At 38.4% G+C, this 13,800-nt stretch overlaps 1 protein-coding gene across 1 annotated transcript in view; it reads right to left on the bottom strand.

The window, feature by feature from the left end:
* The window catches only part of ripor1 (RHO family interacting cell polarization regulator 1), a 62,942-nt gene extending 57,754 nt beyond the window's left edge, over nucleotides 1–5,188 (bottom strand). Inside the window, exon 1 of the mRNA XM_023281410.3 lies at nucleotides 4,763–5,188. The gene's annotated coding sequence lies outside the window, so the exon portion shown is untranslated. The remainder of the gene's footprint in view (nucleotides 1–4,762) is intronic.
* Nucleotides 5,189–13,800: the final 8,612 nt, after the last annotated feature.

The following is a 13,800-nucleotide window of genomic DNA, read 5'->3' as shown; positions in this document are numbered from 1 at the left end:
AAATCTAGAATTATTTATTTTTTTCTTGGAGTGGCTCCTTTATTAGTCATTGTGTAATTGACAAATGTCATTATCACTTAGGATAGTAATGGTTGTAATAAAGATTACACAGTCAAATGGAAAGACTTTATTGGAATGCCATGGCAACATCTAATATAACTTATAGCAGTAATAAAATCACTTAACTTCAACTCAGCTTGTGCTTCTGTCACTTCACAAAACACTACATTGACTAGGTTCCAGTGTGTCACCATTTGGTTAGATAAGCCATCTCCTCCCACTCTCCTCCTTCAACCCAAACTTCTGTCTTCATCCTCTCAAGCTTGCCCCTCCCCTACCAGCTCTGGGACCTCCATCAGCTCAGTCCCACCTCACCTCACCCCTCTTTCTCTGCTCTCTTTTGTCTCAGTTGTCTATGTTAACATGCTGCTGCTACAAATTAATTTCATACTAAGGATCAATCAAGTATATATTCATTATTCATTCACTCATCAGCAATCATAAGTCTGTCACGTGTAACTAAACATTTTCATCAGTTGGACTGGTGTGCCTGACATGTATACCAGGTTTTCTATGAGCGTCTCTGTGGACGATATGCCAAAATAGACTGATGTCACTTGGTTACCACTAAGGTAAATCTGGCATTAGGATGCTGCATTTCACTGTTTTCAAAGTCATTTCTGGTTTGGGCGCCCAGATAGCTCAGCTGGCTGGGTGGGCGACCCATGAACAAGGGCTATAGTCCCCAACACAGCGATCATGAGTTCGAGCCCAGCTCAGCAATTTACTGCATGTCATTCCCCCACACTTCTACCTATGTTTCCTGTATCTCTCACTCACTGTCCTGTTAAATAAAGACAAAAAATGCCCAAAAAATAATATTTAAAAGTAATTTCTGGTTACACACCTGTCTGGCTGCTACGCTACAGTTACCACGAAAAGCATCTTCTAATTTATGTGAGGTACCACTGGAACATTAGCAAATTGTGCCATCTAGCAATAGTCTGAATAATGAGGCATTACTGGGACATCTGCAAGTTGTAGCTTACAACCTGGGTTCACACTCCACCTCTGAACTGCATGAGCAAACATCAGCACACTGTCCACCCAGCAGCACAACCGGTGAGAAAAGCTGATATGATAAAATGGCCAACACTGTGCATTCAATTTTTGCAAAGCATGCAGCCAAAGCATGGCTGGGAACAGTGCGTCTGCCATCAGAGCATTGGTGCTCAAAAATGAAAAGTGTTTCAGGGCCAGGAAGGAGCAACCCAAAGCATTGAGGACTCAGAAATAACAAGAAAATTTACTACAGCTGATTACACAGCCAAAAAACCCCCTTTAACTACATTTAAGTCATTCTTATGTTTTAAAAAAATGTTAAATTTAAATGTTGAAGAGATTCATCTTCCCCTTTATTTCTGTTTATAATCATTTAAATATTATTTTAGGAAACTACCTACATGTATGGGAATTGACCACAGTTAGTTGCACCTAAATGATGTTGATGTATTGGTGCACATAAACAGGGGCACACCAGTGCAATCAAAGTAAAAAATTTGTCTGACTGACTTGCATGTATTTCTTGAAAGTTACACTACATCCACATTAAAGCATTTCCATTTTAAACAGTATTTCAAAACTAAAATAGTATTTGTCCAGACACACTTACATTAAACATTGGTGAGTAGTATTCATGAGTGTTCGTTTTACTCACTTTTGGGTTTTATTTTTATGGACATTTTATATTGTAGTGTAATAGAATAGAATAGAATAGAATAGAATAGAATAGAATAGAATAGAATAGAATAGAATAGAATAGAATAGAATAGAATAGAATAGAATAGAATAGAATAGAAAATAAATACTTTATTAATCCCTGAGGGTAAATTTGTTTGCTACAGTAGAAAGATCGCAGCTCCCACCCCCATAAATACAGATAAAAAACTAGAAATGTGCAGTAAATAAAAATAAACAATAAGAATAATATAAAAAGCAAAATGTCCTATGTAAAGGACGTACAAATGTTAAAGTGTTTCATATTGCGAATAATGTCCAAGAGTGCAAAAGTATAAAAAAAGTGTGCAATTTCAAATTACAGAGCTGGAAAAAGATGCTACAAGGAAAAGAGGACTAAGAGCTCTCTGCCAGCCAGGAGTGGTGCATTGGACATGGCTGTAGTTGAGCATAATAGCCAGCAGTCTATATGGCATAATAGATGTGAAATTGTCCAACAAAATGAATGAGAAAGCTGTTTTGTGATTTTACCAACTGTAACTTTTGTGCGCTTTGGGATATTTTTGGTGCTGAAATGTGGACAACTAGTTTCCCACAATTCAAAGTACTGTTGCTTGTGCATGTCTACCTGTTATAGCATGCAGTTCAGATTTGTGCCGTGTTGAAAGTGATACAGAAATGTTAGTAAGTCCCACTAAGTAAAATTACTGTTGCAGTTTTTACTAAAATGTGACCAGGAAGAAGTGCATGTCTGAAGGGGAAATTATGTCCAACAGTTGAAGTCCACAACAGAGGATGAAGAGGCTCCATTGCGAGCCAGAGAATGAACATGCTTGGAATTTGTACACGGAAATGAACTTTTTTGTTGTGTTTTTGCATGTTGGTTTGCATCTAATGCATTTAAGTGAAACTATTGAACATCTTGTCCAACAGGTTTGTTAATGCATTGTACGGGTTTTTTGAGTTAGTCACTGACACCTTCCCTAAACTTAGCCTCAAACCAAGTCTTCACAATAAGTTTTAAGGATGACCATTATGAGGGCACTAGGGATATCATGAGAACCAATAGTTGGACACAAAGTTGAATTCTGAAATTCAATGATGGCTGTTAAATCTGATTGCATGCGTGACACAATAGCTATTTCCAGATCCAAACACAAAAGCAAATAAAGCTGTGAATTTTTCCACGATCTCTTCCTTCTTTAATGAGTCAACATATATAGGGTTAAAAGTACAGTCTGCTAGTGGTGTAATCAGTGGCAAAGTCCTGGCATCCATGATATGAGGCTTTAAGTGAGTGAGATGGTACCAGTTAAGTAGCCAGTTGACGTTTAAAGATGAGGTACTTTGATCTGGCTGTGGGATTTCATAAAGAACAAAAATGCAGCCAGCTAGTGAAGTGTTACTATTCTGATATAATCCTATCACTGCCCCATGGCTCTGACACACACACGTTTACAGCACCAGCAATGTCTTCGAGAAGTATTTAGGTGACACTTCTTTAATACATTAAAGAGATTTGTTTGAAAGAATGTTGGACAGTTTCACTAAAATGCATGAGGGCAACCTGAAAAACAGCATTTTTCTTTCTTCCTAACTTTGTTGAATTAGAAGCTGTGAGATCAGGCAGGATTTGACACCTGCAAGTTTCACATTGATTTGTCTATATTTGTGCTAGTCATAGTAAGTGAAATTCTGGACTGCCCAGTAAATACAATAGAGAAGGCAGAGCTTGCTGATTTGAGAAGAGGCGTGGAGTTTGTGCACGCAACAAAAGAATGTCCACCCAACAGCTTCCTGGACTGAGATCTGTCCAGACAGCAGGTCAGTGTGAGCCAAGTTGGAAGGTGGAAGGAGAGAGTACCGGGCAGCACAGATCTGGCAGCCAGAGGTCAGAGGTTTTAACAAGCAGATGGTGTGATTGTGATCGGGTATTTTCTACCCCAATGTTTCAACACACACACGTTCATGAAACCATGGGGGTCATTCCAGAACTGGGAGACATTTGGGCTGCAAACTGCCCCTTTACAATTTTCTGCTCCATATTCATCAATAAGAGGCAATAAACTATCAAAGGCGCGATCGGCTCAGCTTACACAATAACGGTACCATTTTAATTGCATGTTTTATTTGCTGTTTGCTAACCCTACTCTAATCACAGTAACAGGGTTGCTAATCCATGCTAATGCTACCTTTTTCTCAAGAGAAGACTCTAGATATTTAGCTAGCTGTTACTGCTGACCAAGAGGACAAATTTGTTAATGGAAAAAAGTAAAGAAAAAAGTAAGAACAGTTTGTCTTGTCCGGATAATATGAGGTAGGGTGAGGCATTCAATCAAGGCTGACAGTGTTATGAAAATATGAAAAATAGAAGAGAGGACATAGCTTTGCTCTACACATTCTTTAGGAAAACTGTTTGATGATGTTAAATCCAGTGTATCATGTGATTCACTGTTTTTGTCTTCTACCAGCTGCTGTGGGACACATGTCCCATGCATAGTAATTATTATTTAAAACATTATGTTGATTTTAAAAAATCCCACAATTCCAAGAGACATCATTGAAAAAACAATACCAAAAAAGAAGATTTACATTTCATTTCAACTCTTTTGTTTGAGATTCAGTTTGGTCATCAGGGGGTGGGACAAGAGAAAAATGGCATTTTAGGGGGAACAAGACTTATTTGGCATTTAGAAAATATTTTCAAGCATTCTTTTCTCCTACTTTTCGTTTTAGATTTGTTCTCAAGACAAGTAAATTTACAGAACTGCATATTTTAGCATTTTGTACATGGATTATTTGAAATTTGATGGGTGGGACGTAAAATGTCCTCCAATTCTGGAATGAGCCATGGACCTCTCTCACACAGTTCCCAGTCCAGTGACAGCAGCACTGTCTGGCAGCGACTCATTGAAGTAAAACCCTCCAAAACCCTGACAGCACTGCGGCCATGACACACTCACGGGGACTTTTCTACCAACACTGATGACTTATTACATCAAGCAAACCAACAACTTTTACTCACCGTGCTGGACTGAAGCTGGAGCTCATGTTGGAAGGAGAGCAAAATGAAATGCTCGCAAACACGGTTCGGCACGCTGGTTCTTCTCGGAGCTGCAGAGGACATGTGACGGGACTGACTGAGCACCTGGACGGCTCCTGTGCTACACGAACAGCTTACAGCTCACCTCCCAGAGCTGGACGGCTGACTGTCACCGACCTCCGCAAGGAAAACTACGCGCAGGAGCCGAAACAGCTACTTAGATATAAAAAAAGACTTCCATGAGAAACAGTGGAAGTTACTCTCTGCTCCAGCTCTCTCATTATCCACTCAGACATCGAGGCTTCGAGCCGAGTAGAACCGAACCGGTCCTCCGTCGGTCCATCAGTCGGGTACCAGCGACCCGTCCACCGTCAAACATCCGCTACGTTACTGCTATGAACAGATTTGCTCCTCGCAGCACTGCGATAAAGAAACGTCAATTGTATGCAGCTACGCGACAACTTCCGCTCGACATTTTCAAATTAAAATATGGCTCCCTCCAGTGGCGGATCTCGAAAATTTTTCATGGGGTGGCAAGAGGTCTTGGCAAGGTGGCATGGTGGTATGGCATGTGGTAAGCCCCATGCACTACTGATCAAACATTTGAGCTCACCCAGACAATTTCATGTTTCCCATGGAAACTCACACTTTTATTCATGTGCTAACATAATTGGACAAGGGTTTTCTAATCATCAATTAGCCTTTCAACACCATTAGCTAACACAATGTACCATTAGAACACAGGAGTAATGGTTGCCGGAAATGGTCCTCCTTACCACTATGTAGATATTCCATTAAAAAATTAGCCATTTCCAGCAAGAATAGTCATTTACTACATTAACAACGTCTAGACTGTATTTCTGATTCATTTAACATTATCTTCACTGAAAAAATACTTTTCTTTCAAAAATAAGGACATTTCTAATTGACCCTAAACTTTTGAACGGTAGTATATATGTAAATGGTTTCAACAAAAGATGCTTTTTTTAAAAAAAACAATTTATTGTTAAATAATGCAGTATTTCAGCACACTACCAAGTGCTTTTAAATGCAGGAAATGCAGAAAAACAGGAACAACACCAGTGTTCCAACAAAAGAAAACTACAACTCTTAAAAAGTAAAATAAAGTATAAAACAGCAGATAATACTTAATTACTTGAATCTCTGAAAAGCACTGCTCTGTGCTGAACTTTGCCTATTCTTGAAGTTAAAATTCACAAAGAGGAAAATTTAGCATGAGAAAGGGCATGTGTGACGTGAGAGTGAGATCTGTGTCATTTCCGTGAGTCTCACAGAGAATGTGTGACAGTTGGCAGCCCTGTGTGAGAGTGACTGGATTTTACAATACAGTACTGCAAGCTGATAAATTAAAAATAATCAATGTCTAGATGCTGTCACTGTCAGTTATAAGTTAATGGTCCTGAAACGGTGACCTGTTAACCCTTCGATGCATAACCTGGGTCAAAAGTGATCCATAGTAAGTCAAAGAACATGAAAGTTAGGGGGGCAGCTGGAGGGGCAAGGCTCTACAGTGGTGGGTGGCAGCAGCCCGCTTTTGCCCCACTGTAAATCCACCCCTGGCTCCATCTGTGTGGCAAGCTGACTTGTTCTTGTTCATTGGAAAGACGCATTGAAACGCCACGACGGGGCCCCATTAAAAGTTAACTATGATTGCTACAAATCAAATAAGTAAAAAATAATCATTAAAAAGGAAGCAAAATCAACAAGAAAATAATGCTTTTCTTTTCCTTCTTTTTTAAATTTTACATCGCTGGCAATACAGTACGTCGTTCACTTTTTGCTCTGGAACATGGCAAAGTGCTGCCTTTCATTGTGACTAAACTGTAAATGTTTCTTGCTCTGCAGTGCATCATTAATATAGTGTTTTCCTTGGGTCTCACTTGTAAGTTGTTCTTCAGCCACTTCTGACTGGTGAGCAAAATTGTTACCCAAGGACCATGCTAATGGCAGGACTAGTAATAGTTGTCCTGCCATTAGCATGGCAGTTTAATCCCTGGCTCAGACATGCTGCAAAATGTATAAGTTAAATTACAGGCATATGCTAATTGCATTGTTTGAAATCATGACACCAAATCTCAATCCAATAAGTACCTTTGGAATGTGGTGGAATGGGAGATTCACTTCATGGATGTGCAGCTGATAAATCTACAGTAGCTGCGAGATGCTATCATGTCAATATGGACCAAAATCTGTGAGGAATGTTTCCAGCACCTTGTTGAAAGTATGCCACAAAGAATTAAGGCAGTTATGAAAGCAAAAGGGGGTCCAACCTTTTACTAGCAAGGTGTACCTAATAAAGTACTTGATTGCCATCTGCTGGACATTCAAAATCAGTGGTGGTGCTCACCTTTATAGGGAACAATTAGACAGTTGTAGCTCATGCTGCTATTTTCCTGCATGTACTGTTTTGTCCACAGGCAAAAGAGCACCTAGCTGGTGTTTACTGAAAATCACAGAAATCAGTCACATGCTTACTCACTGCATTGTGACGAGCTGTCAAATTCCATAGTTTTATAGACAGCACTGCCTGGAATAACCTGTTGGTACGACTCAGGGGCAAAAATTGCTGTTGGATGGAGATTTTGTCTTGAAGTTCCAGTTAAGCACATTGCAAAATATATGCATCAGCTTCAATATACACCCAGTGACCTAAAGGCTCAAAAACTACACTGAAAACATCCAAGAAACACTATTATTGGGGTTGTTGTGTGAGCAACTAATGATGAAGTGTAATCCAGGAAAGATTATTAGACACAAAAAAAAACCCCAGCAAAAAATAGCACAGCAGTTCACAGAACCATGAGAAATGATTTTTATTAAGCACTTGTATTATTTCCTGCTGAGACCAGCTAAAGTATTCTAATAAATGTGGCAAATAAAATATAAAATCCTAGACGCAGTAACACTTTAATGTGTATGTAGCTTTGCATTTTCTAAATAGCTTATAGTGCGCTATAGTTGGATCAATGCATAAGGATTTCTTCAGTATTTATTTCTGTTCACTATTTTTCAAAATTATAAGCTGTCAGTGAAAACGTTATGAGTCGTTATTTTAAAAGCAGCCTCACCCTTTAGGTTGCCCATCAGAAGTACTTGTAAAATGGCAGTGTCAGAGGTAGGTTCCACTGTCTAGCTGGTAAGATCCAGAGAAGGAGAGCAACCTTTGTCCTCAATGTTCTGCTCCTGAACCCTAAGGGGTTACAGTAACTTTAAGATGGTGCAATGTTGTCACAATATTGCAATGCCATTGTCAGATGCAATCTTACTTTTACACTCTGCAATATTATCATTCTGCACATTCTGCTGTTTTAATCGCTGCTTTTAAAATACTTGCTGTTGTTTTAAATTTCTTTTCTTAATTAAATTTTATTTTTAATTTATTGCTGTACATAATCTGCTGTTTTGCATCTGACACTTTTATGGAAACTACTGCCTTTACTACCTCACTTTTTTTGACCGTAGTCTGGTAGACTTTTGTTACTCTACCTCACCGCTAGAGGGCCACCTAATCTTGTATAGCTCTGATTTACCCAGTATTCCAGCATTTTGATACTCTTCTAAATATTGTAAATATAATTCTGTCCGTCGTGTCTTCATTGTCTGCATCCGAGTCTTCAGCACTGTAGCATTATTATGGACTCTTTTATAAAGTATCTATACATTTTGACAGACAATAATCTGATGGTCTGGACATTTTTGAGCTTTTTCTTCACAAAGAGATATAGGTTGTTCTGCCATTTGGTGGCATTGAAATGACACCTCTACAAAGCAGATATTACAATAAATGTTGAAGGGTGATGCTAATAGAAATATAGAAATTAATAAAGAAAGGTATAGTAAATATTACACTTTACTTCTTAGGAACATTTCTTCTTTACAATAAAAAATGTCATCATATGATTGAGACTGCACAGCTGCCTATAGCTCAGCTGTAACAATACAAAAATGCATAAAAATCTATCTAAAGAGCAAAAAAAATTAAAACAACAACGAAAAAAACAAGAAAAATATTAATCATATAAAACACTAACAATGTGATGTGTCATTTCTCTGTAAAATGTGTTTGTTGTTTGAAAAAGTGAAGTCTACCCATATGAATAAATTCCACATATTCAAACACAAACTCAGTGGCTTCTTAGTAGACACATTTGAACTATCTAAGATGCTATCATAGAGGTATGTGTTTAATATGTTTTAGCGCTGGCTTCATAGGTAAAGACAGCAATAACTGCACTGCATTACAGTGAGTGGTGCATCAGAGTTTGTAGATAGTACAGTTGCCAGAAGATGGCAGCCAGAGATCACAATGCTCAGAACACCTCCAGTATATGGCTTTTAATCAAGACAGTTGCCTGGTCTGTGGAGGGTTTTTTTGCATGGTAAAGGGTAGCAGCTGTATTAAACTATTTTGTTGTTATGTTGGTATGTATGTATGTATGTATGTATGTATGTATGCATGTATGTATGTATAGGGATATGTGTGCATTTTAGTTTTTGTCTTTATATTGTTTAACTTATTTTAACTTATTTGTTATATGCCACGTATTTTATGTGTTTTAGTAGCATGTGTTCTGTTTTATGTGTTGCAGTACAGCTTGCTTTTGCCTTTGTGTAAGACAAACTTCTCCCACTGGAGACAATAAAGTGAATCTTAACCTTGACCTTGTTATTTACACCTTGTCTGTGTAAACTGAAGGCACTCAGATTACTGCCCCTGAATATTGCATATGGAACGAGATCTATCGATTCTACATGGAACCTTGTGCCCTCGATCTGGGTCCATAACATTCTTCTGTGCGGAACCAGAGATGTGGCCAGGATGCACACATTATCATCATAAACATGTAGCATGTGTAAGCATGAAACTGTGCTGATTTAAAACACTGTTTCTCTGTAGTCTTGTTGTCTTACAGAATAGTCCATGCAGGCAAAATGCTTTTTCTTATTGATTAATGAAAGATTGCAGCTCCACCGCTTACTATATCATATCTACAACGAGTTCAACCATTGATAAACAATGTTCGAAATCTGTTTGTAGATGATATTGAAATTTAAGCTTTAACCTCCTCAGACCTGGCAGCCACATATGTGGACATCATTTTTTTTTTTCAAAAAGAGTGTATTGTTCATAATAATAATAATAATAATAATAATAATAATAATAATAATAATAATAATAATAATAAGAAGAAGAAGAAGAAGAAGAAGAAGAAGAAGAAGAAGAAGAAGAAGAAGAAGAAGAAGAAGAAGAAGAAGAAGAAGAATAATGAACTATAATAAATACAATAATGAGATATTACATATTATCCTACTGTTATATTTATTGGTTATTCCTTATCCTCCTAATAACTAGAAGAAATCTAAAATACAAGCCCAACTAAAGGTCCGGTCTTAGGATGCTACGAGATGCTGCAATTGTCACTGTATATGATATTCACAAAGTGAGTTTGGAAAACACTTACTGTGCATTTAAAAACATGGTTTTATTATTACACTGAGTAAACTAATACACTTGTCATGTCTGGATGCATTTATAGGTACTCAATGTTTACTCTATAAATACAATTAATTTAATGTTTTTTTTTTATAAACTTGGGGACATTCTGGAATTTATTTTGATAATCCAGAAAAGACAAGGTTAAAAACTTTGCGTTAAGCCTAAAACCTCAAGCCTCAATACAAAAGATCTAACTACTGTAAAACTTGGAATCATTTTGCAATGGTCCATCACTGGGAAAGTGGGTTAGTTGGCCTTTAGGACAGATTATGTCAGAAGATTTAAAAACCTAATGAAGGTATACGCTAAAAGCCATGACTAATGCACTGAATGCTGCTGGCAGGATGCACACAACCCTACTGCTGACGACAATCACAAACATGGGCACGAACTACTAGTACCACAGTGACATCCATCCATTATCCATCCATCGGATTATCTGTGCACCAAAGTTCACTGGATGTTCAAGTAATGCTGATGTTCAAGAGAACTGATTGGTCAGTAGGCAGTTCTTTAATGTGTGCTGATCTCTTATCTGGAGAATACTGTATGCTGCTGTAGAGCAAAGTTCAGAAATCATCCACAGTCGTAGTACTAAAAACACGGAGTTAAACCTGAACATACCTTGATAACCTTAAAAAAACGAAGAGGCTTGTGAACAAACAAAGAAAGCAAAAAACCTAAGAAAATGAATCCAAATAAACATCCGAAAGACACAAAGACACAGGAGGCTGAATAGACTAATGGCAAACTAGCAGGAAAACAGGCCATGATACTGTCTCCACCATGCTTGACAGTCACAAACAAACACAAATGATATATTTTTTTTTTTGTACAAGAAAAATGAACAAAACTAACTTCTTGACAGTTTCAATATGTCAGGTCTCAACACTGTCAGTATCAAAGTCAACAAATAACAGAGAATGTTCAAAAGTGAACAAAAATAAACCATCACACCATCAAATTAATATTTAGTAGTCCTGCCATTAGCATGCAGTAGAGTTCTAATTCTGGCTGGCATGTTCCCCACGAGCCTTTCACACTGTTGAGGGCAAATCTTGTCCCATTCTTCTTAAATTACTGCTTTTAATTCTTCTAAATTTTTTGTTTTATGCTTTGAAACAGACCTTTTGATAATCGACCTCAGATTTTCAATGGGGCTCATTTCCGGGGATTGAGTTGGCCACTCTAAGACCTGGACACTGCGCTCCTGCAGCCATGTTCTACTGGCTCTGGATGTGTAGCAAGGGGCATTATCTTGTTGAAACATCCAGTTTTGACCTTGATGGAACAGTGCATGTGCAGAAGGGAGCATGTGGGTTTGGAGAATGGCACAATACTTTGCAGAGTTCAATGTTCCATCACAGACAGTGAAATGACCAACACCAGCAGCACTTATTCATCCCCAAACAATGATGCTGCCTCCACCATGCTTGACAGTAGGTACTGTACATGCTGGAGATAATGCTTTGCCTGGCCTTCTGCGTACCCTCACATTAGCAGGAGGATGATGAAGCTGGAAACTGGACTCATCTGACAACAGAATCTTCTTCCAATTCCTGGCTGTCCAGTTCTTGTGTGCTTGGGCCCATTGACGCTGGGCTAACCTCTGTCTGTCATTGATCAGAGGCTTCTTGACAGCCTTGTTGGACCTTCAGCCATCATCTAAAAGTTGGCCACGTACAGTTTGGGTGGAACACTGGACATCAGTTTGGTTTGACCCCTGCTACTGAAGCTCCTGCGATGTCATTTGGTGGTTTTCCCTGCACATGTGTATCAGGATGCCATTATTTCTTGCTAAAGAAACACTTGGACGCCCAGATCTTGGTTTGTCTTCCAAGCTCCTGGTTTATCTGTATTTCTGCAGAGTGTTTCCAACTGCTGAAGGACTGCATCTGCACTTCCTGGCTATCTGGGGGCAGCTGTACCATTCCTGACTGAGAATCTGTATCTTCAGGAGTGTTTGCTGCGTTGGGCTCCTTGTTTTAGCCATTTTTGTCTCTGAAGAACTTTCAGATGTGCTGGCTTTATATAGACACGAAGCACAGCAACAAAAATTGTTTCTTTTAATAAAAAGCATGACCTTCATTCGTGGATCACTGGAACCAAAATGACCCAATACTTATAATCTCCTATGTATTTTTATGGAACAAATCAATTTTAAGTGTTTAATGGCTTTTTTAGGATTTGTTTAGTATTTTGGCTGTGACTGTATTAAAAGAAATTGCACTTGAAGACCTAAGAGTGATTCTTAATGCAATATTTCACAAATGCATGGGGTGTCAGAAAACTTTTTTCCACAACTAACTGAGATATCATGCAGGACCTCAACCACCAAAATCCTGATAGTTTTCTCTTGTAATAATGTGTGAAAAGGTAAAAAATTGTTTATTTAATAATGCCCCTGAACACAAAGGCTAATGATATTTTTAAGATTACAGTTTTTTATGACTGCATAAACATTAAAAGCAAAAGAATTACATAACAAATAGTCTCAAGACGCTTTACAGAACCCATATGCCTGAACCCCTAGAGCAAGCCCTAAGGCGACAGTGGCAAGAAAAACACCCTTTTACAGTTTTTTATGATTGCATAAACACTAAAAACAAAAGAATTACATAATTATCAACACCTTACACTCAAGGAGCAAAACATTGGACCAGATTTTCACTACTATAAACACAAAGTCAGCCTCACACTTTTTGCAGAACAATACACACAGTGATTTGCCAAACACTAAACACACTTGTATACATTAGATACAGATCAGTAAATCATGATGTCACTTCCTTGCAGTTCCAAAGCACTGACTGACAAATCACCACATCCATGAACCAGCTGATTAAACACATACACATCAGGTGTGCAAATACATGATTGCTTTTTTGTAGACACACCAATCAGGTTTGAGCACTGTAAAACCACCATCATGCCAATAATGGCCCTTACAACACAGATCATATTCTCACATTTTTGGACCGATTGCACAACCTCATCACAGTAATTAACCAAATGCACCAGATGCAGCACATTGTCATCTGGGACAATGTGTCATTCTATCACTCTGCTCTGGTCCAGAACTGGTTTCAACACCATCCACAGTTGACAGTACTGTATCTCCCACCATATTCTCCATTTCTAAACGCCATCAAAGAGTTTTTCTCGGCATGGTGGTGAAAGGTTTATGATCTCTGGCCCCAGGCTCAGGTGCCCCTCATTCAGGCCATGGAAGAAGCTTGTGACCAAATCGACACCACAGCTGTGCAAGGATGGATCCGTCATTCAAGACGGTTCTTCCCACGTTGTCTTGCCAATGAGGATATTGCCTGCGATATTGATGAAATTGTCTGGCCAGAGCCAGCCAGGTGAAGAGATGTATCGTATTCAATTTATTTTATTCAGATTTCTTTTTGTTTTCGTCTTTTATTTTACAGTACTTTTAACCTGTACTGGTAGTACAGTATTGTTATTTGTCTATTTTCTGGGCTTACACTATTGGGAC

The sequence above is a fragment of the Amphiprion ocellaris genome, chromosome 3, assembly GCF_022539595.1.
Source record: "Amphiprion ocellaris isolate individual 3 ecotype Okinawa chromosome 3, ASM2253959v1, whole genome shotgun sequence".
Classification (NCBI taxonomy): domain Eukaryota; kingdom Metazoa; phylum Chordata; class Actinopteri; family Pomacentridae; genus Amphiprion; species Amphiprion ocellaris.
Note: the sequence above shows the minus strand (reverse complement) of the source record. Positions and strands in the feature narration are given on the sequence as shown.